Source organism: Diabrotica virgifera, chromosome 3, assembly GCF_917563875.1.
Source record: "Diabrotica virgifera virgifera chromosome 3, PGI_DIABVI_V3a".
NCBI classification, from domain to species: Eukaryota; Metazoa; Arthropoda; class Insecta; order Coleoptera; family Chrysomelidae; genus Diabrotica; species Diabrotica virgifera.
In genome coordinates, this window is record NC_065445.1 from 170897361 (window position 1) to 170923646 (window position 26286).

A 26286-nucleotide genomic window follows, 5' to 3' on the forward strand; every position below is an offset into this window, starting at 1 on the left:
ATCAGGTTGACGTCTTTTTCTGGTATTCCATATACTTTTAGTATTTTCCACATAATTTTCACATTTTTAAAGTCCACAAAGCTGACGCATACCTTTTTTGGTATTCGGTAGCCTGTTCGAGGATAATTCTTAGGGTACATATTATATGTGATCCAAGGTAGAACTGTTTGCCCTGAATCCTGCTTGGTTGTCTCTTAATTTTTTATCCATTTTTGGTTTTAATCTTTCTAGTGATAATCTTGTAAAAACTTTTGTGACTGTAGGTAATAGTGTTATTGGCCTCCAATTATTTAGATTTCTTGAGGTCCCCCTTTTTAGGCAATTTCAGAATTATCCCTTCCTTCCAATCTATGGGAAAATACTATCTAGCCCATATTTCTTTAAACAGCTCATATAATATTCCACTTACCCATTCTACGTCAATTTTAGTAGTTTCGCAGGTAACTTGTCGATTCCTGCTATTTTTCCTTTTTTCATTTTCTCTTTTGAAAATATATCCTGGTTTAAATTCATCTGCTCTGTATCATGTCCCTGTTCATTTTTATTTAACACTTAATTATAATAATATATTTCCCTTTTTATATATAAATTCAAAGTATACTGGCCACCTTTTAATTATTTCTTTTTCCGTTTTAAAAATTTTCCCATTGCCATCTTCAAATTCCCTAGTGTTTCGTTAATTACTTCTTGCCAATTCTCGTATTATAGTGTGCTGTGTTTTCATGTCGTGTTTTTGAGCAGCTTCATCTGAACTTCTCAGTCTTCAGTTTGTATATCTTCTTTTATCGTTCCTTGCCTGTTTTTTTACTTCTTTGTTCTTCTCTTTGTATCCCTCCTCTAATTCTTTACCTGCTATTGTTCCTTCTTTTTGTAGCATTTCTGCTTTAATTTTTCTTCATTCATTTATATTTTGCAAAGTTTCTCTACTAATCCATTTTTTGTTTATTTTTTCCTTAACCCTTAACTACAGATATCCCAATATTACCACGTAATTACAGATCCCCGGTATTTTTTACCGGACATTATAAAATAGAGTCAAAATATAAACTTAATAATAAAAAACAAAAAAATATGCATTATGTGTTTTTCTGGAGTCTCTAGATAAGGGAAATAATGGTAAAATGAGTGATTTTAATAATATAATACAAGATTTTTAAGGAATAATCTGTTAAACGAGAATTTTGGTGACATTTTTGGTTTATTGAAACAAACGGCCATAAATGCTATGGACAAAAATTTAGACTTTTTTTTAACAAATAAACGTAACATAGAATGACAAAGGCAACCTAAACTAGCATTTACGAAAATTTTTACTCCATGAGAAAAAATCTGCAAGGGTTAAAATTATCACAGAATTAAATGGCAATTCCATTTTTGCAAAGTGGCCTCAAAATTTTTATCTTCAAATTTAACCTTCATTGAAGGTCCAGGATGACTTCCACAGTCCATTCCTTTACTTCCTTCCTAAAAACACAAAAAAAAAATATAAGCATTTCAGATTTACAAATATAGTAATCATATAAAAATACTTACTTAAAACAGACATATGGTAATTTTTACCGGTTAAGATTTTTGATGTGTGCTAGAAAAGAAAATATTGACAATACACACTACACGCTTTGACTAGCATTGTTATACAAACTACCCGTGAGCTACAGAGACACATGAATTTGTAAATGGTGAGGTTACCACGAAATCCACATTTTGGGAATGCCCGCCGGTAAAAAATACCGGATCTCTGTAGTTAAGGGTTAATACCGTTTCCACTGCTGCTTCTGTGAATGTTTTTCTAAATTTAATCTTTTCCTATACTTTTAGTATACTGTAAGTTTCCTTTATTTTTTGTCAGAAGTCTCATTTTTAGCTTCCTCCTAACCAATATATGGTCTGAACCAATATCTGCGCCTCTTCTTTTTTTAACTTCTTGTAACCATCCTCTCCACTATTTTGGAATGATCAATTTGGTTCCTCCATTTCCCACCTTAATTCCTGCCATTTCCCACGTCTCTTTATGTATATTCTTATGTGCAAATATAGTGCCCCCTATAATTAGTTGGTTTTGGTGACAAAAGTCTATTAATCTCTACCCGTTATTATTTCTTTGTTCCAGGCGATCCATACCCATGACCAGTTCATGTCCTGTATTGTAAGCTCCTACTTTGGCGTTAGGTCTCCAATAAGTAGCTTTAGATCCATTTTTTGTCAGAAGTCTCATTTTTAGCTCCCTCCTAACCAATATATGGTCTGAACCAATATCTGCGCCTCTTCTTTTTTTAACTTCTTGTAACCATCCTCTCCACTATTTTGGAATGATCAATTTGGTTCCTCCATTTCCCACCTTTATTCCTGCCATTTCCCACGTCTCTTTATGTATATTCTTATGTGCAAATATAGTGCCCCCTATAATTAGTTGGTTTTGGTGACAAAAGTCTATTAATCTCTACCCGTTATTATTTCTTTGTTCCAGGCGATCCATACCCATGACCAGTTCATGTCCTGTATTGTAAGCTCCTACTTTGGCGTTAGGTCTCCAATAAGTAGCTTTACATCTTTATTAACTTATTACATTTTACAATAGAAGCCCTTTAAATAAATTGATTAGTGTTAAAGTGTGAAAAGTGTTAAGGTCTTCTCTGGTGTATTTTTGGTCGCTGAATCGAATGCGACTAGTCGCGATTAATCGAAATATGTTCTTGTTTTGTTAATAACAAAATAATTGTTTATTCGCCGAAACGCTCGAAATAATGCGCTATCTACATCAAGTTGGTAGGATTGTCTATTTTATAGGATATTTATACGCTAAATCGATTGCCACTAGTTGTTATAGCTTAAACCATGTTCTGACTTTGTTGTTAATAAATTATTGCAAAAATTACGGTTTATAGTACGTTTAGTCACGGTTTTTGCTTTAAGTTTTAATAATCTACTTGGATTGATATGAGATTTGGCATACACGTAGCTAACATGTCAATCAAAACAAGTGATATTGTGCCAATGTGTGAATTTACCCTGGGGGTGAATTTCACCCCTTTTCGGGGTGAAAAAAGAAACTATTAAAATAAGTCCGGAAGTGCATAAACTGATTAATTCTAAGCAACCTTTGTTCTATAGAGTTTTTTTACAAATTCAATACTTTTCAAGTTATCTTCGAGAGAATATGTTCATTTTTCAAAAAAACACGTTTTTAGTGGTTTTATGAGCACTTTCGAACCGATGAAACTTACAGATCATATAAATATAACATAAGTAAAGCAATTTGTAAAGCGGTGACAATTAATTTCATTTGAGATGCTAATTAGGGGGTGATTTTCCCGATTTGTTTTACCAAAAAAAGGGCCAAAAAATTTAATCAAAAATAAGAATAAAGTTTTTTAAAAAGTTTTCCTCAAAAAGTGCTTCATTTTTGGTTATTTTATGTTGAAATATTCGATTTGGAATTTGACGAATATGAACCTATTGTTCATTAGCTACAACTCCGCTTCTACTGGTCTACGGACCTCACACATACACCATTTTTTTTTCACTTTTTTATAGTCTATATTTTTGCTAAGAAAATTTTATTTGAAAAAGTATTTACTTTTTGAGATATTTGCGAAAAACCGTCTAAAAAGTGGGTTTTTTTTTGTGAAAAATGAACACGTTCACTCTAAAATAACTCGAAAGGTATTGACTTAGTGAAAAAACTCTATAGAACAAAAATTGCTTAGAATTAATCAGTTTATCCACTTCCACTTGTCTTTTGCTAGCATTTGCCGCTAGGGCATCTATGCCATTTCGTTCGTTGCAATCCGTGACTGCACGCCGGGGTTTATTTTGGTTGAATCAGAGAAAGCAGCATATGTGCCTCCTGATGAGAGACTAATAAGTTTCGAAACCGGTAGAGGTGCTTGCTGCACTCACTGATCGGACTAAAAGAATATTATGCGGCTGTATTTTCGTTTTGCAACGAAATTGAAAATGGTAATTTATTTTGATAAAATGTTTTTACTATTAGATAGCGTAAATATCATACTACTTCTTGATTACCTTTATAATACTCCTGCTTTTTTTTATAATACTCCTGAATGACTATTAAATTATTTTTATTGAATACTCAATCAATTGTTCAAATTGTTGAGAATATGCAAAGATATTTTAATTGCAACTATACATCACCGAATAGGCTGCTTTTTGCTTCATGTAGATACCAAACAAGAATAAAAAACAGCTAAATGCCGTAAAAATGAGTGGCGCATACAATATTCCAGCTACAAAAGATCTGATATGAATATTACGTGGCGCGAAAATGTATTTTCATTTTGATGCAAAACAAAATTCTAGTTTTATTTTAAAAGATTTTTCCATAATGTTTGCTAAATTTGAAGTAAACGCGCTACAAAAGAGATTCAAAATTCAAGCTGTATCAAAGTTACTCTTTGTGGCGTGTTTTACTTCAAATTTAGCAAATATTATAGAAAAATCTTTTAAAATAAAACTAGAATTTTGTTTTGCATCAAAATGAAAATACGTTTTCAGGCCGCGTAATATTCATATCAGATCTTTTGTAGCTGGAATATTGTATGCGCCACCCATTTTTAAGGCATTTAGCTGTTTTTTATACTTGTATCAGGAGTTTGTCAAAGTTATTTTTAAATTAAATGCATGAAGTTAAATGCAATGTTTCTCGATTACACGTTAAGCTTTATAAATAGTCGCCTTTGTCGTATTATCTCCCAAATGCTCTAGTGTCCATCGAATGTACACTAGATTTTTTTTTCTATTCAATATAGATTGAAAAAAAAAATATTGGGATGGCCGGTAAATGAACTCGAATGCCCGTTGCCCGACCAAATTTGCGTCGTGACCACTACAACTACATAAACCATTTAGGGAACAATCGTTAATTGGATTATACTTTTGTAGCTTAATAACTTCTAAACAGCTTAACCGATTTTGATTACTAAACATGAGTTTGAAACGTACTGACCAGTAGTATCTGATGAATCTAAGGTGAAGTATGATAACTGAAGCTATTACAGGAATTATTGAGCGTGAAAAACCGTTTTCCCATAAGATATAGATTTGATCATATTTATGAAGCCTATAACTTAAAAATTCAAATTTTCCTGGATATGAAGTATACACCGTTAGATTCACCTGGAGTCCTTCTACAAACGCTCAGTTATTGGCGCAATTCGTAGGTTGACATTTTGAGTAATTGTCGAAAAACCAAAATTTTCAAAGTTTAGTTTTTCAGTTTTTCGGGTTTACTGAGCCGAGTGTATATCTGATCCTGGCGGCTGAGACACCACTTGAAAGCATAACTCAATACTATTGATTTGGTGTATTTTCGGTTCTCCTGTCTCTTCTTGAACCGAAGATATATACCCCCAAAATATATGCCGTTTTGTACCTACCAAGTCCTATAGCTGGCTTATGGGTAGTCAAAAGTCACAAACTACATCGGTTCTGAATCAGCCCTGACTCCCCTCTTCAAACACAGAAACAAAATTCAGATCGGTTTAACTTTTTCACATACATACATATCTACAGTTTCCCTTTTTTAAATAAAAATTGAGTCATATTTCTGAGCTCGGTAACTTTTGAACGGTATAACCGATTTTCAAAATTAGACATGCGTTAGAAAGGCAATGATCAGTGCTATCAGAAGCCTCAAAGGTTGGAGTTAAATTTTCGAAGTTTTTGGGAGTCTTGGAGACGAGAACGAAAAAGAGAGCCTAAATAGGAAGGAGAAAAAGAAAATAATCGTTTTCGTTTTGATTCAATTCGAGTCTCTTGCCATCCACTGACAGAGTGTTTCTGGGTCTCTACCCTTTATCGAAGAGGCTATTGCAAGTAGACTGAATTGAATCAACTCGAGACGAAGAAGAACTGCATCTATTAAAATATCTGCAGTATATTGTGGTTAGACTGTCCTCTAACGGGGAATGACAAAATAAATAAAATAAATTTCGACCAAGACTCAGGATTCTGTTAACCGAGATACCATAGTATCAAGCGGTGCCGCTAGGAGGAGCTTCTCCAACAATGCGTCTCAGAATACCTTAAGAACACTTGGTCATTTTGTACTCTAAACCGAGTAAAGCATGAAAAAGAAAAAGAAAATAATCGTTTTGGTTTTGATTCAATTCGAGTCTCTTGCCATCCTCTGACACAGTGTTTCTGGGTCTCTACCCTTTATCGAAGAGGCTATTGCAAGTAGACTGAATTGAATCAACTCGAGACGAAGAAGAACTGCATCTATTAAAATATCTGCAGTATATTGTGGTTAGATTGTCCTCTAACGGGGAATGACAAAATAAATAAAATAAATTTCGACCAAGAGTCAGGATTCTGTTAACCGAGATACCATAGTATCAAGCGGCGCCGCTAGGAGGAGCTTCTCCAACAATGCGTCTCAGAATACCTTAAGAACACTTGGTCATTTTGTACTCTAAACCGAGTAAAGCATGAAAAAGAAAAAGAAAATAATCGTTTTCGTTTTGATTCAATTCGAGTCTCTTGCCATCCTCTGACACAGTGTTTCTGGGTCTCTACCCTTTATCGAAGAGGCTATTGCAAGTAGAGTGAATTGAATCAACTCGAGACGAAGAAGAATTGCATCTATTAAAATATCTGCAGTACATTGTGGTTAGACTGTCCTCTAACGGGGAATGACAAAATAAATAAAATAAATTTCGACCAAGAGTCAGGATTTTGTTAACCGAGATACCATAGTATCAAGCGGCGCCGCGAGGAGGAGCTTCTCCAACAATGCGTCTCAGAATACCTTAAGAACACTTGGTCATTTGGTACTCTAAACCGAGTAAAGCATGAAAAAGAAAAAGAAAATAATCGTTTTCGTTTTGATTCAATTCGAGTCTCTTGCCATCCTCTGACACAGTGTTTCTGGGTCTATACCCTTTATCGAAGAGGCTATTGCAAGTAGACTGAATTGAATCAACTCGAGACGAAGGAGAACTGCATCTATTAAAATATCTGCAGTATATTGTGGTTAGACTGTCCTCTAACGGGGAATGACAAAATAAATAAAATAAATTTCGACCAAGAGTCAGGATTCTGTTAACCGAGATACCATAGTATCAAGCGGCGCCGCTAGGAGGAGCTTCTCCAACAATGCGTCTCAGAATACCTTAAGAACACTTGGTCATTTTGTACTCTAAACCGAGTAAAGCATGAAAAAGAAAAAGAAAATAATCGTTTTCGTTTTGACTCAATTCGAGTCTCTTGCCATCCTCTGACACAGTGTTTCTGGGTCTCTACCCTTTATCGAAGAGGCTATTGCAAGTAGACTGAATTGAATCAACTCGAGACGAAGAAGAACTGCATCTATTAAAATATCTGCAGTATATTGTGGTTAGACTGTCCTCTAACGGGGAATGACAAAATAAATAAAATAAATTTCGACCAAGAGTCAGGATTCTGTTAACCGAGATACCATAGTATCAAGCGGCGCCGCTAGGAGGAGCTTCTCCAACAATGCGTCTCAGAATACCTTAAGAACACTTGGTCATTTTGTACTCTAAACCGAGTAAAGCATGAAAAAGAAAAAGAAAATAATCGTTTTCGTTTTGATTCAATTCGAGTCTCTTGCCATCCTCTGACACAGTGTTTCTGGGTCTCTACCCTTTATCGAAGAGGCTATTGCAAGTAGACTGAATTGAATCAACTCGAGACGAAGAAGAACTGCATCTATTAAAATATTTGCAGTATATTGTGGTTAGACTGTCCTCTAACGGGGAATGACAAAATAAATAAAATAAATTTCGACCAAGAGTCAGGATTCTGTTAACCGAGATACCATAGTATCAAGCGGCGCCGCTAGGAGGAGCTTCTCCAACAATGCGTCTCAGAATACCTTAAGAACACATGGTCATTTTGTACTCTAAACCGAGTAAAGCATGAAAAAGAAAAAGAAAATAATCGTTTTCATTTTGATTCAATTCGAGTCTCTTGCCATCCTCTGACATAGTGTTTCTGGGTCTCTACCCTTTATCGAAGAGGCTATTGCAAGTAGACTGAATTGAATCAACTCGAGACGAAGAAGAACTGCATCTATTAAAATATTTGCAGTATATTTTGGTTAGACTGTCCTCTAACGGGGAATGACAAAATAAATAAAATAAATTTCGACCAAGAGTCAGGATTCTGTTAACAGAGATACCATAGCATCAAGGGGCGCCGCTAGGAGGAGCTTCTCCAACAATGCGTCTCAGAATACCTTAAGAACACTTGGTCATTTTGTACTCTAAACCGAGTAAAGCATGAAAAAGAAAAAGAAAATAATCGTTTTCGTTTTGATACAATTCGAGTCTCTTGCCATCCTCTGACACAGTGTTTCTGGGTCTCTACCCTTTATCGAAGAGGCTATTGCAAGTAGACTGAATTGAATCAACTCGAGACGAAGAAGAACTGCATCTATTAAAATATCTGCAGTATATTGTGGTTAGTCTGTCCTCTAACGGGGAATGACAAAATAAATAAAATAAATTTCGACCAAGAGTCAGGATTCTGTTAACCGAGATACCATAGTATCAAGCGGCGCCGCTAGGAGGAGCTTGTCCAACAATGCGTCTCAGAATACCTTAAGAACACTTGGTCATTTTGTACTCTAAACCGAGTAAAGCATGAAAAAGAAAAAGAAAATAATCGTTTTCGTTTTGATCCAATTCGAGTCTCTTGCCATCCTCTGACACAGTGTTTCTGGGTCTCTACCCTTTATCGAAGAGGCTATTGCAAGTAGACTGAATTGAATCAACTCGAGACGAAGGAGAACTGCATCTATTAAAATATCTGCAGTATATTGTGGTTAGACTGTCCTCTAACGGGGAATGACAAAATAAATAAAATAAATTTCGACCAAGAGTCAGGATTCTGTTAACCGAGATATCATAGTATCAAGCGGCGCCGCTAGGAGGAGCTTCTCCAACAATGCGTCTCAGAATACCTTAAGAACACTTGGTCATTTTGTACTCTAAACCGAGTAAAGCATGAAAAAGAAAAAGAAAATAATCGTTTTCGTTTTGATTCAATTCGAGTCTCCTGCCATCCTCTGACACAGTGTTTCTGGGTCTCTACCCTTTATCGAAGAGGCTATTGCAAGTAGAGTGAATTGAATCAACTCGAGACGAAGAAGAACTGCATCTATTAAAATATCTGCAGTACATTGTGGTTAGACTGTCCTCTAACGGGGAATGACAAAATAAATAAAATAAATTTCGACCAAGCGTCAGGATTTTGTTAACCGAGATACCATAGTATCAAGCGGCGCCGCTAGGAGGAGGTTCTCCAACAATGCGTCTTAGAATACCTTAAGAACACTTGGTCATTTTGTACTCTAAACCGAGTAAAGCATGAAAAAGAAAAAGAAAATAATCGTTTTCGTTTTGATTCAAATCGAGTCTCTTGCCATCCTCTGACACAGTGTTTCTGGGTCTATACCCTTTATCGAAGAGGCTATTGCAAGTAGACTGAATTGAATCAACTCGAGACGAAGGAGAACTGCATCTATTAAAATATCTGCAGTATATTGTGGTTAGACTGTCCTCTAACGGGGAATGACAAAATAAATAAAATAAATTTCGACCAAGTGTCAGGATTCTGTTAACCGAGATACCATAGTATCAAGCGGCGCCGCTAGGAGGAGCTTCTCCAACAATGCGTCTCAGAATACCTTAAGAACACTTGGTCATTTTGTACTCTAAACCGAGTAAAGCATGAAAAAGAAAAAGAAAATAATCGTTTTCGTTTTGACTCAATTCGAGTCTCTTGCCATCCTCTGACACAGTGTTTCTGGGTCTCTACCCTTTATCGAAGAGGCTATTGCAAGTAGACTGAATTGAATCAACTCGAGACGAAGAAGAACTGCATCTATTAAAATATCTGCAGTATATTGTGGTTAGACTGTCCTCTAACGGGGAATGACAAAATTAATAAAATAAATTTCGACCAAGAGTCAGGATTCTGTTAACCGAGATACCATAGTATCAAGCGGCGCCGCTAGGAGGAGCTTCTCCAACAATGCGTCTCAGAATACCTTAAAAACACTTGGTCATTTTGTACTCTAAACCGAGTAAAGCATGAAAAAAAAAAGAAAATAATCGTTTTCATTTTGATTCAAGTCGAGTCTCTTGCCATCCTCTGACACAGGGTTTCTGGGTCTCTACCCTTTATCGAAGAGGCTATTGCAAGTAGACTGAATTGAATCAACTCGAGACGAAGAAGAACTGCATCTATTAAAATATTTGCAGTATATTGTGGTTAGACTGTCCTCTAACGGGGAATGACAAAATAAATAAAATAAATTTCGACCAAGAGTCAGGATTCTGTTAACCCAGATACCATAGTATCAAGCGGCGCCGCTAGGAGGAGCTTCTCCAACAATGCGTCTCAGAATACCTTAAGAACACTTGGTCATTTTGTACTCTAAACCGAGTAAAGCATGAAAAAGAAAAAGAAAATAATCGTTTTCGTTTTGATTCAATTCGAGTCTCTTGCCATCCTCTGACACAGTGTTTCTGGGTCTCTACCCTTTATCGAAGAGGCTATTGCAAGTAGACTGAATTGAATCAACTCGAGAAGAAGAAGAACTGCATCTATTAAAATATTTGCAGTATATTGTGGTTAGACTGTCCTCTAACGGGGAATGACAAAATAAATAAAATAAATTTCGACCAAGAGTCAGGATTCTGTTAACCGAGATACCATAGTATCAAGCGGCGCCGCTAGGAGGAGCTTCTCCAACAATGCGTCTCAGAATACCTTAAGAACACTTGGTCATTTTGTACTCTAAACCGAGTAAAGCATGAAAAAGAAAAAGAAAATAATCGTTTTCGTTTTGATTCAATTCGAGTCTCTTGCCATCCTCTGACACAGTGTTTCTGGGTCTCTACCCTTTATCGAAGAGGCTATTGCAAGTAGACTGAATTGAATCAACTCGAGACGAAGAAGAACTGCATCTATTAAAATATTTGCAGTATATTGTGGTTAGACTGTCCTCTAACGGGGAATGACAAAATAAATAAAATAAATTTCGACCAAGAGTCAGGATTCTGTTAACCGAGATACCATAGTATCAAGCGGCGCCGCTAGGAGGAGCTTCTCCAACAATGCGTCTCAGAATACCTTAAGAACACTTGGTCATTTTGTACTCTAAACCGAGTAAAGCATGAAAAAGAAAAAGAAAATAATCGTTTTCGTTTTGATTCAATTCGAGTCTTTTGCCATCCTCTGACACAGTGTTTCTGGGTCTCTACCCTTTATCGAAGAGGCTATTGCAAGTAGACTGAATTGAATCAACTCGAGACGAAGAAGAACTGCATCTATTAAAATATCTGCAGTATATTGTGGTTAGACTGTCCTCTAACGGGGAATGACAAAATAAATAAAATAAATTTCGACCAAGAGTCAGGATTCTGTTAACCGAGATACCATAGTATCAAGCGGCGCCGCTAGGAGGAGCTTCTCCAACAATGCGTCTCAGAATACCTTAAGAACACTTGGTCATTTTGTACTCTAAACCGAGTAAAGCATGAAAAAGAAAAAGAAAATAATCGTTTTCGTTTTGATTCAATTCGAGTCTTTTGCCATCCTCTGACACAGTGTTTCTGGGTCTCTACCCTTTATCGAAGAGGCTATTGCAAGTAGACTGAATTGAATCAACTCGAGACGAAGAAGAACTGCATCTATTAAAATATCTGCAGTATATTGTGGTTAGACTGTCCTCTAACGGGGAATGACAAAATAAATAAAATAAATTTCGACCAAGAGTCAGGATTCTGTTAACCGAGATACCATAGTATCAAGCGGCGCCGCTAGGAGGAGCTTCTCCAACAATGCGTCTCAGAATACCTTAAGAACACTTGGTCATTTTGTACTCTAAACCGAGTAAAGCATGAAAAAGAAAAAGAAAATAATCGTTTTCGTTTTGATTCAATTCGAGTCTCTTGCCATCCTCTGACACAGTGTTTCTGGGTCTCTACCCTTTATCGAAGAGGCTATTGCAAGTAAACTGAACTGAATCAACTCGAGACGAAGAAGAACTGCATCTATTAAAATATCTGCAGTATATTGTGGTTAGACTCTCCTCTAACGGGGAATGACAAAATAAATAAAATAAATTTCGACCAAGAGTCAGGATTCTGTTAACCGAGATACCATAGTATCAAGCGGCGCCGCTAGGAGGAGCTTCTCCAAAAATGCGTCTCAGAATACCTTAAGAACACTTGGTCATTTTGTACTCTAAACCGAGTAAAGCATGAAAAAGAAAAAGAAAATAATCGTTTTCGTTTTGATTCAATTCGAGTCTCTTGCCATCCTCTGACACAGTGTTTCTGGGTCTCTACCCTTTATCGAAGAGGCTATTGCAAGTAGACTGAATTGAATCAACTCGAGACGAATGAGAACTGCATCTATTAAAATATCTGCAGTATATTGTGGTTAGACTGTCCTCTAACGGGGAATGACAAAATAAATAAAATAAATTTCGACCAAGAGTCAGGATTCTGTTAACCGAGATACCATAGTATCAAGCGGCGCCGCTAGGAGGAGCTTCTCCAAAAATGCGTCTCAGAATACCTTAAGAACACTTGGTCATTTTGTACTCTAAACCGAGTAAAGCATGAAAAAGAAAAAGAAAATAATCGTTTTCGTTTTGATTCAATTCGAGTCTCTTGCCATCCTCTGACACAGTGTTTCTGGGTCTCTACCCTTTATCGAAGAGGCTATTGCAAATAGACTGAATTGAATCAACTCGAGACGAAGGAGAACTGCATCTACTAAAATATCTGCAGTATAGTGTGGTTAGACTGTCCTCTAACGGGGAATGACAAAATAAATAAAATAAATTTCGACCAAGAGTCAGGATTCTGTTAACCGAGATACCATAGTATCAAGCGGCGCCGCTAGGAGGAGCTTCTCCAACAATGCGTCTCAGAATACCTTAAGAACACTTGGTCATTTCGTACTCTAAACCGAGTAAAGCATGAAAAAGAAAAAGAAAATAATCGTTTTCGTTTTGATTCAATTCGAGTCTCTTGCCATCCTCTGACACAGTGTTTCTGGGACAGAAATCTAGACACCTCTAGAGGACAGTCTAACCACAATATACTGCAGATATTCTAATAGATGCAGTTCTTCTTCGTCTCGAGTTGATTCAATTCAGTCTACTTGCAATAGCCTCTTCGATAAAGGGTAGAGACCCAGAAACACTGTGTCAGAGGATGGCAAGAGACTCGAATTGAATCAAAACGAAAACGATTATTTTCTTTTTCTTTTTCATGCTTTACTCGGTTTAGAGTACAAAATGACCAAGTGTTCTTAAGGTATTCTGAGACGCATTGTTGGAGAAGCTCCTCCTAGCGGCGCCGCTTGATACTATGGTACCTCGGTTAACAGAATCCTGACTCTTGGTCGAAATTTATTTTATTTATTTTGTCATTCCCCGTTAGAGGACAGTCTAACCACAATATACTGCAGATATTTTAATAGATGCAGTTCCCCTTCGTCTCGAGTTGATTCAATTCAGTCTACTTGCAATAGCCTCTTCGATAAAGGGTAGAGACCCAGAAACACTGTGTCAGAGGATGGCAAGAGACTCGAATTGAATCAAAACGAAAACGATTATTTTCTTTTTCTTTTTCATGCTTTACTCGGTTTAGAGTACAAAATGACCAAGTGTTCTTAAGGTATTCTGAGACGCATTGTTGGAGAAGCTCCTCCTAGCGGCGCCGCTTGATACTATGGTATCTCGGTTAACAGAATCCTGACTCTTGGTCGAAATTTATTTTATTTATTTTGTCATTCCCCGTTAGAGGACAGTCTAACCACAATATACTGCAGATATTTTAATAGATGCAGTTCTTCTTCGTCTCGAGTTGATTCAATTCAGTCTACTTGCAATAGCCTCTTCGATGAAGGGTAGAGACCCAGAAACACTGTGTCAGAGGATGGCAAGAGACTCGAATTGAATCAAAACGAAAACGATTATTTTCTTTTTCTTTTTCATGCTTTACTCGGTTTAGAGTACAAAATGACCAAGTGTTCTTAAGGTATTCTGAGACGCATTGTTGGAGAAGCTCCTCCTAGCGGCGCCGCTTGATACTATGGTATCTCGGTTAACAGAATCCTGACTCTTGGTCGAAATTTATTTTATTTATTTTGTCATTCCCCGTTAGAGGACAGTCTAACCACAATATACTGCAGATATTTTAATAGATGCAGTTCTTCTTCGTCTCGAGTTGATTCGATTCAGTCTACTTGCAATAGCCTCTTCGATAAAGGGTAGAGACCCAGAAACACTGTGTCAGAGGATGGCAAGAGACTCGAATTGAATCAAAACGAAAACGATTATTTTCTTTTTCTTTTTCATGCTTTACTCGGTTTAGAGTACAAAATGACCAAGTGTTCTTAAGGTATTCTGAGACGCATTGTTGGAGAAGCTCCTCCTAGCGGCGCCGCTTGATACTATGTTATCTCGGTTAACAGAATCCTGACTCTTGGTCGAAATTTATTTTATTTATTTTGTCATTCCCCGTTAGAGGACAGTCTAACCACAATATACTGCAGATATTTTAATAGATGCAGTTCTTCTTCGTCTCGAGTTGATTCAATTCAGTCTACATGCAATAGCCTCTTCGATAAAGGGTAGAGACCCAGAAACACTGTGTCAGAGGATGGCAAGAGACTCGAATTGAATCAAAACGAAAACGATTACTTTCTTTTTCTTTTTCATGCTTTACTCGGTTTAGAGTACAAAATGACCAAGTGTTGTTAAGGTATTCTGAGACGCATTGATGGAGAAGCTCCTCCTAGCGGCGCCGCTTGATACTATGGTATCTCGGTTAACAGAATCCTGACTCTTGGTCGAAATTTATTTTATTTATTAAATAAGAAGGGCCGTAAAATTCACTCCCGTGGATAAAAATGGATGGTTGACATATGAATGGGTGAATCTTTTCCTGAACATTAAGATGGGAGTTGGCCCAATTTTCAAATCAGTCAGATTTAGAAAATCAAAAATTTCGTGTATATTATAATGTCGCGTGTATGGGAGTGTGGATGTGCGCCAATGGCGAGAACTGCCGTTCTTTGGTAATACCACAAAAAAGTATGCTTATAAACAACATTAAATGTCACTTTTCACCGAAACAAACAATAACAATGTGTTCAGTTTAAAGGCGGCATGTTCAGTCAGCAAATCCCAGCTCGAGTCCTCTATAATTTATTACGTGCTTCCTCATTACGCCACTGCATCGCTCACAATGATTCTTTCTTGCAGAGCCTAAACTTTTCAAGTTATCTTTATTAGGCAAGATGTCAACTATACAAATTGTCAACTAATTTATTTTCTTAATAATAATGGGTTATTCTACTAATATGTGTCACATAAATTGTGACATCAATGTCTTGTTGATCTCTTCATGCGGTAAAAATTTAAAAACGTTACACACTATTATCTATTTGCATTTTTCGTTTAGTTTCCACTTATATTTACATATTTTGGCTATTTTATGACTAAAATGTACACATTGCAAAAAAATCGTATCCAAAACTAACATCCGTTCGACAATAAAGGTATACTGTCACAATAGAGTCAAGATCATTGCTAACATGGTTTTTCTACGCTTCAAGGCGGTTTCAATAAAACTGAGGTGATTATTATTCCAAATGGCCAGTATTTTATGTAAACTTTCATTTTCTCATTTAAACTTTGTACAATATTAATTTGTACTTATTGTTTGCTTATCCAATACAGGTTCTTGTGGAAAATATGTTTTGAACATTCAATAAATATTCTTAATTTTTAAAATATTGACATAAAAGTTGTAGAAGAAATTAATATTATACAAGGGTACATCAACATAAACACTAATAAGACCAAAAAAGAAATTTTGTGTAATTATTGTGTAGTACTGTTATCAAACGAAATAATATTAGGTCTGGATCCCGCGTATGAAAAAAAAGTTGATTAATAGCAAGCTGAAAATTTGTTAATACCATAAGGGTGTCTAGTCGGAAAAACTTTGATATATGGGAACACTGGAACAGGGGCAGTTTTATTTGTGGAACAGGTTAAAAATTCTGTTCATAATTCCTGTCATTTGACATATTCTGCATGTTCCACTCATTAAAACGCCCATTTGGTGATAAATAGCAGTCTGATTTTTGCATGAGAGTTTAATCTCTGTTCGGAGAGTTTAAGTCTGTTCTGTCGGACAAAATACATATGCCGTTTTCGTGGTCTGACCGTTCCAAATTTTTAACCTGTTCCACAATTAAAACTTCCCCTGTTCCAGTGTTCCCATATATCAAAGTTTGTCCGACTAGACACCCTTAAGCTATTAACAAATTTTCAGCTTGCTAATAACAACTTTTTTTTCATACGCGGGATCCAGACCTATATGTAATAATAACAATCTTTATAACTTTTAGGTATAGATAACTTAGGTACCTAACTTTGCAGCTTTTGCACCCAAGAGTTGTGCATTTCTGCGTAGACGTTCACTGTTCATTGTCTTGTCATAATTAATGTTGAGAAACCAGGATTTTTGTTATCTGTACCACGATTTAGAAACAATTTATTTCTATTGATATCCTCCGCTGATTACTGTTATACAACCGTGACATATTTTTTTGTCCTAGGCCTTTTTATTTTATAAGTTTGCATCTAGTATTATTTAGTTTACTATTCTAATTGTAGTCTAAGAGCTGGGAGCGGATTTTGTGCGTGATAAGTAATATGGAAAAACTATACGGGGATATGTTGAATTAGTTGTGTACATGACTTTCCCCAACGGCTGGAAACCAGAGTGGGGGACAAGGGTAGTTATAAGGGGTCAAAGTCGCGGTTTTTATTATTTTTAGTGACGCTCATGATCGAGATAGTGCACCAAAATTTGGGAATAAGTAGATCATGACGTAACTAAGTAAAATCTCCAGGGGTGGAACTCTGCGTAGCCGACAAAGAGGTGGGGCAGGGGTGAATTTAAAAAATATAAGGGTTTGTTTGCGACGTTTGTAATTGAGACAGTGCACCAAAATTTTGGAATAAGTAGACCATGACATAACTAAGTAAAGTCCCAAGAGGCGGAAACCAGAGTGGGGGACGAGGCTAGTTATAAGGAGTAAAATCGTGGTTTTTATTATTTTTTTTTGTGACGCTCATGATGGAGACAGTGCACCACAATTTTGGAGTAAGTAGGTCATGACGTAACTAAGTAAAATCTTCAGGTGCGGAACGCTGTTTGGAGTACAAAGGGGTGGGTAGGCAGGGGTGAGTATAAAAATATAAGTGTTTTTTTGCCGTTTGTGATCGAGAAAGTGCACCAAAATTTGGGAATAAGTAGATTATGACATTACTAAGTAACATCTCCAGGGGCGGAACGCTGTGTGGGGAACAAATGTTGTGCTGCGTCACAAAAAAAAATAATACAAACTGCGACTTTGAACCCTTAAAATTACCCTGATTCCCAACTCTGGTTCCCGCCCCTGGAGATTTTGCTTAGTAACGTCATGATCTACTTACTCCCAAATTTTGGTTCACTATGTCGATCACGAACTTCACAAAAAATCCCTTATAATTTTTATATTCACCCCTGCCCCACCCCTTTGTCGGCCACGCAGCGTGCCACCCCTGGAGATTTTACTTAGTTACGTCATGACCTACTTTTTCCCAAATTTTGGTGCACTATCTCGATCATGAGCATCACAAAAAAATAATAAAAACCGCGATTTTGACCCCTTATAACTACCTTCGTCCGCCACTCTGGTTTCCGGCTCTGGGGATTTTAATTAGCTATGTCATGGTCTACTTATTCCTAAATTTTGATGCACTATCTCGATCACGAACGTCGCAAAAAACATTTCGCATTTCTCCACACAATTCTATCTTGCGTCATATCAATATTAATTCGCTTTACCAACATGTCCTGCCTATTCGTGTCCTTCCCCCCAGGTCTTCTTTGGTCTTTCTCTCCTACTCCTTCCAGTAATCTGCACTTCAGCTATTCTTCGTATTGGGTGATTAACGTCTCGACGTTGAACATGACCAACCCATCTTAACCTATGCTCTCTCATTTTGGCATCAATTGGTGCCACACCTAGGTTTCCGCTAATATATTCATTTCTAATTTTATCCTTGTTTGTCACTCCACTCATCCATCTAAACATTATCATTTTCGCTACATGCATTCGTTGTTCCTCTTTCTATTTCACTGCCCAACATTCAGTTCCGTACATCATAGCCGGTCTTATAGCTGTTTTATAGAATTTTTCCTTCAGCTTCATTGGAATTTTTCTGTCACACAACACACCACTCGCTTCTTTTCACTTCATCCATCCAGCCCTAATTCTATTACCAGAATCTCCATCTATTTCTCCATTACTCTGTAGTACCGAACCTATGTACTTAAAACTATTGCTTTTCACAATCATTTCACCATCCAAAGATACCATTTGATTTGTAGTAACTCCATCTTTAAATGGACATTCCAAGTACTCTGTTTTTGTCCTACTAAGTTTTAAACCTTTTTCCTCCAGAGCTTGTCTTCACTGTTCCAGTTTTTGTTCTAAGTCTCTTTCACTATTTCCTACTAACACTACATCATCAGCATATATTAGGCACCATGGAATGCTACCCTGTAGTTTCGCTGTTATCTGGTCCAAAATTAATGAGAATAAATAAGGACTACGCACCGAGCCTTGTTGCAATCCTACTTTCACCTGAAATTTATTAGTCTCTCCCACACCTGTCCTAACACTAGTCGTTACTCCTCATACATATCTTTCACAATCTTTACATATTCGTCAGGGACTCCTTTCTTATCGAGTGCCCACCACAGAATCTCTCGATGAACTCTATCATATGCTTTCTCAAGATCAATGAATACCATATTATGAGCTTTGGTCTCCTTATTCCTGTATTTTTTTATCAGTTGCCTTACAATGAAAACTGCATCTGTTGTTGATCTGCCCTGCATAAAGCCAAATTGATTATCGGATATTTCGGTTTCTTCACGTATCCGTCTATCAATTAGTCTCTCCCATATTTTCATGACGTGGCTAAGTAGTTTTATAGCCCTGTAGTTTGTACATTGTTGTATGTCTCCCTTGTTTTTGTAGACAGGTAATAATATACTGCTTCTCCATTCGTCTGGCATTTGTCCAACTTCCATAATGCTATTAAATAGACCTGCTAGCCAACTTATTCCTGTCTCTCCCAATGCTCTCCATACTTCCCCAGGAGTATCATCTGGTCCGACTGCCATTCCTTTCTTTATTTTTTGAAGCGCTTGAGCCACTTCCTCGTTTGTTATTCTGGTAACCATTGCTGTTATTGTATCCGTTAACTCCACAGGCTGTCTGTCAAATTCTTCATTTAATAAACTGTCAAAATCCTTTCTCAATCTTTTTTGACATCCTTTTCGTGAATTAGTATTTTTTTTATTTTCATCTCGGATACATCTAATCTGATTAAAATCTCTTGCTTTCTTTGCTCTCTGTTTGGCTATTTTACATATCTTTGCTTCGCCTTCCTTGGTATCAAGTTGATCCTAGAGGTTTGAATACGTTTCTGCTTTAGCTTTTGCTACTGCTACTTTCGCTTCTTTTTGGCGACCATATAGTTTTGAAGATCTATGTCCGATCTGGTTTCTTGCCACCTTTTATATAATTTTCCTTTCTCTTTTATTTTCCCTTGTACTTCATTTGACCACCACCAAGTCTCTTTATCCTCAAACTTCTTTCCTGACGTTTCCCCAAGTATTTCAATAGCCGTCTCTCTAATAATGTTAGCCATTTTCTCCAAATTGTGTTTTCTACTATTCTTTCCCTGAATAGAATTTCTTTCTCATCTTTTAGCATCCACCACTTAATTTTTTGTAGTCCTCTTGTTGAAACTGTAAACTTTATACATATTTAAAATGTGAACTAAATAGGCACTCTCCTTACTTTTTATTTACTCAAAAAGTTTTCGGTTTTCAAACAAGCTCTGTGATATACTTTCCCATTTCATATTTTTTTCTCCATGTTATTCTAAGACTTTGGCGCATGTATCACATTTCAAAAGCTTCAAAAGTTTAGTAATAATTTTGATACGTCCATATTTTCACTCGGTACAAAAAAATAAGATAAACATTAGATATCTTTTTTTTCAGAATTAAATCCGATATGGAATTATTTAGGACTGTCGAAGTTTCAAGAAAGCCCCTCTGGTTGACTTTAAAGTCGGCGAGGGACTGCTTGACTTTTCTCGATCTTTGGATTTGGGTAACTTTTTCAATCTATAGCCATGGTTTTCATCTTGTCAACTGAGTTGCCATTAAGTCATTTTAATGTAAACAACACAATTTCCATCCCACGTGTTGTAAAGTTCAATATCTTACTTAAGGTCATTATCGTTGTTGCTATGTATCCGTCCTAAGGCATTTTATTTAAGTATGCACCATTAATGCATCTATATAATATTTAAAGGGTTTTTACCCTAATATTTCTTTGGTGGCTCAGCTGGCATCCAATCTGTCTAACAATGATGATGATTTTTTATAACATCGAAAACGTTTTGTTGCGATGTTGCCCTTAAAGGGATTTTTAATAAAAATTTTATATCTTTTACAAAGGATTTTTCCAATTTTTGTGAATGATGGTATACAGCCAACTACAGGAAATTTTTTTTTCTTTTCCTTGTGGATTTTATTCAACAATGGAAAGGACTAAAATTTTAAACAGCATAAAGAATAGTTGAAGACAGACAAGAGTTTGTAATTGTTGTAGCCAACCTCCATTGAGGGGAGGACACTTTAAGAAGAAGTTAGACTTTGAAAACAATTTTAATCACACAACTGAGCTTTCGCTATGGTAGTTATGTATGTAAACCTCACACTGATCCTTCCAATTATTTGTATTTGACTTTGATTTTACGCACTGTGACTTAAAAATGGAGCATTTAGTTAACAATTCGTCCAAATATAATAAGCGTTGGGTCATTCAATTATTGTTATTAACATTTTCTTTTCGATTATGAAGAACCCTTGCTCATCTAGTTTACAGAACATAGAGTGTATATCAAAACCAAACCTGCATAATGAAACTTTGAACAATGCTCCATTAAGCAACATGACGAAAACTTATCCATCTCATGTAGTGTTATTTTTCTGTACGACAATTCTCGGCCTCAGGTTGACAAATTAGTTAAATAAAATGTATAACGAAAGAAATGGGGAATATTAGAGCATCCACCTTAAAGTCCTGATTTATTGTCTTGTAATTTTTAAACTTTGGGGTCACCGGATAAGGCTTTAAAAGGTAATCTTTCTCAGTTGAACGAAGAAGTACAAAATATGTATAAAAAAAGATGAAGTAGTTTTCAATCATAATAGCAATATTATTAGTATTTAAAAATATTAAAATATTACTAAAAGATTTTTAAATTGAAAGCTTATTGGTCCATTTCCTTGGTAATACCTCCATGGCTTCTAAAATTTGCAAGCCAGATGGATGCTGAAGCGAAGAAGACCAGAGGGAATTCAAAAACTTACAATTCACGACCCCGTCTGTTCAGCTGGTAAATTCCAACAGAAAATGGACCTAGTTACTCAAAGAAGTAACGACCAATATAAAAATAAAATAAAAATTCCATTTTATTCAGTTGCAATGCGAAGGCAAAACAATCTTATTTATCAACTAAAATACGGAGCGCAGTCCAGCCCTTTGAATCGACGATTTTCGACTCTTGTTGGAGTCTCATCGGAGAGAGCGTAGGCCTGCTACTCCATACTCCAATTGACCAACACCGAGAGTTTATCCCCCACACCGCAACTGACGTGAATGGACTAGGTGATTGAAAGGCAATTGAAAGATGAAGTAGTTTTCAATCCTAATAGCAATATTAATAATATTTAAAAATATTAAAATATTACTAAAAGATTTTTAAATTGAAAACTTATTGGTCCATTTCCTTGGTAACGCCTCCATGGCTTCTAAAATTTGCAAGCCAGATGGATGCTGAAGCGAAGAAGACCAGAGGGAATTCAAAAACTTACAATTCACGACCCCGTCTGTTCAGCTGGTAAGTTCCAACAGAAAATGGACATGGATAGTTACTCAAAGAAGTAACGACCAATATAAAAAAAAAATTTGAATTTTTCCAGCAATAGTCACAAGAATTTTTAAGCAGGATATTTATCAGTTAGTGAAACAGTAGGAGATGTGCCTTAATTGTAGCCGTAATTATTTGCAAATATATTTGGCAATAAAGTTTTTCTGGGCCAAAGATGCGTTTCAATTGAACAAATATCGTATCAGATTCACTGTAGAATAGTAAAAAATTCATTCCAAAACATTCTCTATCCTGGGCATATCAATATTATTTATCAAACCGTAAAATAACACATCTTTATTACCTATTTAATTAATGTGACAATAATTATTTTACACTACAACACTTTTGCGTAACGCTGAAAGAAGCGTAAGCGTGCGGTACCTTCCAGCAAAAGTGTAACATCCTTCCGAAGGAATTAACGACGAAACGAGCAGGTCAATGGTTGCGCATTGCAAATCACACGGTAGGCAGTGTTAAAAAAATGAATGTCGCGAAGGTCAGCTAATAGCAATCAAAGGTTCAGATAGGTGAATAAGTAGTGACATGATTCTTGCCGACAACTTTACTAGAAGATAGCTTCAGTTCTCATTGCATTCTAGTCAAGTAGAAGGAAAGTGCTCTGTGAGGGTGGAGTGTTGTTTGAATTTTGCCGCCGAAATTACGGCAAAGCTTAGTGTTTTATCTTGGTAAGTAGTCTATACGAGAAATTGAAATAAATATTTTCAGAATAGATATTTTAGTAAGTTACTGAGTTACTGTTAGACATTTTATTTAACATTAAATATAAATTCATCAAAGCGCTTTCTTTTAAACAAAATATTGTTCCATTATATTGAATAAATAGACTATAGACAATAAAACTTGTGGTTGTCCAGCTATGGTCCAGTCCAACTGTGGAGGAAAACCGGTCAATACATCTAAATTTTTTATAACTGAATCGATTTTGATAAAAATTAGCAATTAACTTTATTTTACCCCCCTTTTCAAAAGATATGCGCTAGGTAAGCTTTTAAATTTTATGGGGTGAAAACCGCACCTTATTAAAAAAATAATATTAATGTATTTTATGGATTTAAATCGTGTTAAATTATGCAATTAAAGTATTTTTAATTATACTAATAGATATTTTGTACATTCTCAACCCCTGAACAAGTTTTAGAACTACACCATAAAAAAATAACTAAAAAATCGTTTAATAAGTTCAAACGTTTTTGTAAGGCATTTATATCTGCTAATATAAAATAATTTTGGTTAATTGCAACATTTCTTTGCTAATTCTTAAAAGCTACCCCATATGTTAAATATATGTAGATAAAAAATTAGTTTTCAATAACTTTAAAATATTTTTTCTACAACCGTGTTAAAAATGCAATTTTTAGCACTCCATAGGAGCGTTAAAAATGCTACTTTAAGGCACTAGTGATTTAAAAATTTTAAGGCACTGCCGTTAAAAGTGAATTGTCAAATTGTGAAACGTCAAAATATTTATATTTCATTTATTAACATTAATATTAGTAGTACAACTTGCGCAATTTGAAAAGGGTGGTTTAATAGTTATTTATGAAATAGTTCGTGAAGTATGCTTTTTGCGAACGCACGCGATATTTAGAGCACGAACGACAACGGAGCGAGTGCTATACATCGCGTATGTTCGCAAAAAGTACTTCAAGCACAGTTTCATACAATATTTTATCTACGATAAACAAATAAAAAAAACTGTAACTCTTCGTCGCTGGAATTCATTCTATTCATTCATCTACAACTTTCAGAATTTTGACTTTTGAAAATGCTAATTACTTTCAAACCACAAAACTGTCAAAAGTTTTGTTGTAATTTATTGCTTATATTGTCATTACCATGACAACGCGAAAGTTAAGAATATTTGATTATATGAAAGTGTGCTAAAAAACCCATTGAAAGTGTGCGAAAAAGTAAATTCCATTTAAAATACATTGTTACTTCACGCACACTTTAAACCCTTCACGCACTGCTATCTATAATGACAGTTTTCACAAACTAAAAGCTTATACATAATATAGCATAGAGTAGATAAAAGGTTTTTTACAATTTAATTTAAACTGTATTATTGTATTTTCAACACGTTTGTAGAAAATAACTATTAAAATTTGTTAGAATATACAACAAAAAAAGTAAGATGTTATTCTATAGTTGTTATGATTTAGGTATTGAGAGTATAGGCAGTTTTGATGTAATGTCAAGAAAAATATAAAAATGGAATGTCAGTCAAGTTCAAGTAAAAAGACGTTTGTAGAAAAAATATTGTATGATATACGTGTTAAAATAGTTATTTATGAAACAGTTCCTGAAGTCTGCTTTTTGCGAACGCACGCGATTTTTAGAGTAACATACATCGCGTAAGTTCGCAAAAAGTACTTCAGGCACAGTTTCATACAATATTTTATCTACGATCAACAAATAAAAAAACTGTAACTCTTCGTCACTGGAATTCATTTCTATTCTATAATTTTTAGAACTTTGACATTTAAAAATCCTAACTACTTTCAAACCAAAAAACTGTCAAAAATTTTGTTGTAAGTCATTGATCATATTATCATCACCATGACAACGCGAAAGTTAAGAATATTTGATTATATGAAAGTGTGCCTAAAAACCGATTGAAAGTGTGCGAAAAAGTAAATCCCATTTAAAATACATTGTTACTTCACGCACACTTTAAACCCTTCACGCACTGCTATCTATAATGACAGTTATCACAAACTAAAAACTTATACATAATATGACATAGAGTAGATTATAAAGTACATTTTTAAGGCACTCATGTGAATTGCAGAATTCGCTTCGCTCATTCTGCAAACTTTCACATGCGTGCATTAAACGTGTACTTTTAACACTTATATCATAAATAACTATTTAATGTACATTTACATTTAGTAAATCAATAAAAGCTTTTTTTATTGGTTGCTTATTTCCAAACCTTCAAAATAACCTCTTGTATTAAAACTTATAAAAAAAATGGTGATAAATTCAAACACTACAATCTTGTATCTAACTTTAAGAACAAAAATCTATACACACTGCCCTACTAAGCAAAAAGGGGGTATCTACACTTTTTTCCAAAAATGAGATATTAATGTCGAGTCAATAATTACACCTTATTCTATCTAATAATAGGCTATAATATTTTAGGCTATATATTAAGGGGTATCTACAAAGCATACGTTATACAGGGTGTCCCGAAAAGATTGGTCATAGATTATACCACATATTCTGGGGTCAAAAATAGTTCGATTCAACCTAACTTACCTTAGTACAAATGTGCTCACAAAAAAAGTTACAGCTCTTTGAAGTTACAAAATGAAAATCGATTTTTTTCAATATATCGAAAACTATTAGAGATTTTTTATTGAAAATGGACATGTATGATTCTTATGGAACGAACATCTTAAAACAAAATTATAGTGAAATTTGTCCGCCCCATAAAACATTTATGGGGATTTTGTTCCCTTAAACCCCCCCAAACTTTTGTGTACGTTCCACTTAATTCATTATTTTGGTACCATTAGTTAAACACAACGTTTCTAAAACTTTTTTTGTTTTCTAGTATTTTTTCGATAAGCCATTTTTTATCGAGATGCGGCTTCTTTTTCAATATAATTACGTAAAAATTTTATGGGGGTTTTGTTCCTTTAAACCCCCCCAAACGTTTGTGTACGTTCCAATTAAACTATTATTATGGTACCATTAGTTAAACACAGTGTTTTTAAAACTTTTGCCTCTTAGCCCTTTTTTCATAAGTCACCTTTTATCGAGATGTAACTTCTTTTTCAAAATATACCTAAAAATGTAAATTATAAATAAATTTTCAGATTATTAACAGGTCTCTATAATCGTACTTAACCGTATAGTGTAGGAAACAAAGGTTGAACCTTGCAAAATGGACACAAGTCCGGTTTTATTTTGTTTTCTGGTATATCAAGAGGTGCTTATTATAAGACTAACTTTTTCTGAAAAAATTTCGCCCCGGAACCCCTTTTTTCACCCCTTTAAAGGGGGTAATTTGTGGTTTTTGCGGAAAGTAGCCCTTCCTGTACCTTTTACAAAAAATTTCTTTTATAGAAATATGAAGAGGACAATATTTTCTACGATTTATTTTCCGACAGCATCTGTCTATCATCCACCGTTTAGCGGGGGTGGCGCCCCAAATTTGA

The 26286-nt window shown here is 35.4% G+C and overlaps 1 protein-coding gene across 3 annotated transcripts in view; it reads left to right on the forward strand.

The window, feature by feature from the left end:
* Window positions 1–26286, forward strand: part of LOC114336201 (scavenger receptor class B member 1) — a 424275-nt gene that overhangs the window by 73927 nt on the left and 324062 nt on the right. The window contains exon 1 of one of the 3 annotated variants that reach the window (XM_050645642.1): window positions 22586–22782. The exons of the other annotated variants lie outside the window; for them this stretch is intronic. The gene's annotated coding sequence lies outside the window, so the exon portion shown is untranslated. Of the gene's footprint in view, window positions 1–22585; window positions 22783–26286 lie in introns of those variants that run through there. 3 annotated transcript variants of the gene reach the window in all.